The 529-nt window shown below is 44.2% G+C and overlaps 1 protein-coding gene across 1 annotated transcript in view; it reads right to left on the bottom strand.

The window, feature by feature from the left end:
- CHRNA9 (cholinergic receptor nicotinic alpha 9 subunit) overlaps positions 1 to 529 on the bottom strand; it is a 10,126-nt gene that overhangs the window by 7,029 nt on the left and 2,568 nt on the right. The gene's annotated exons all lie outside the window — the stretch shown is intronic.

The raw sequence follows: 529 nt of genomic DNA, 5'->3' as shown, positions 1-529 counted from the left end.
GAGAGAGAGAAAGGTAAATGAGTTAGAGTAATAAATCACTACCACTTGAATGTTATCTTGCTTGAGAAGAGGTATGGGAGATATTCCTCTGGCACTCAGAGTGGGGAATGGTCAGCAGGATCACGGCTATGATTCGAGAGGTCATAACCCTTGGAGGAGCTCTCTGAATAAGGAGTGAAACTAAAGTCAGGTTTCAGCCCACTAGCATTGCTTCCTGAAGGGAAAACTCATGCCCACTAGAAGGCTGAGCTTTCAGGAGAGCCCCCTTGAGCTGCCCCTCATTCATCTTGTTCTGAGTCAAAGAGAAATTTTTCCCAACCCAATGAAACTTGAGTTCCAGAAAGAATAGAGAAGCCCCTTTGAAAGCAGGTGAATCAACTGAACCTGAACTGTGGCAGAACAATCTAGTTCCTTCTCAAATTGTGGTCCATGGACCAGCAGCATTAACAACTGGAGCTTATAGAAATGCAGAACATCAAACTCCACCCCAGACCTACTGAATCAGAATCCGTATTTCAACAACTTCTTT

The sequence above is a fragment of the Pteropus alecto genome, unplaced genomic scaffold (assembly GCF_000325575.1).
Source record: "Pteropus alecto unplaced genomic scaffold, ASM32557v1 scaffold57, whole genome shotgun sequence".
Lineage (NCBI taxonomy): Eukaryota > Metazoa > Chordata > Mammalia > Chiroptera > Pteropodidae > Pteropus > Pteropus alecto.
Note: the sequence above shows the minus strand (reverse complement) of the source record. Positions and strands in the feature narration are given on the sequence as shown.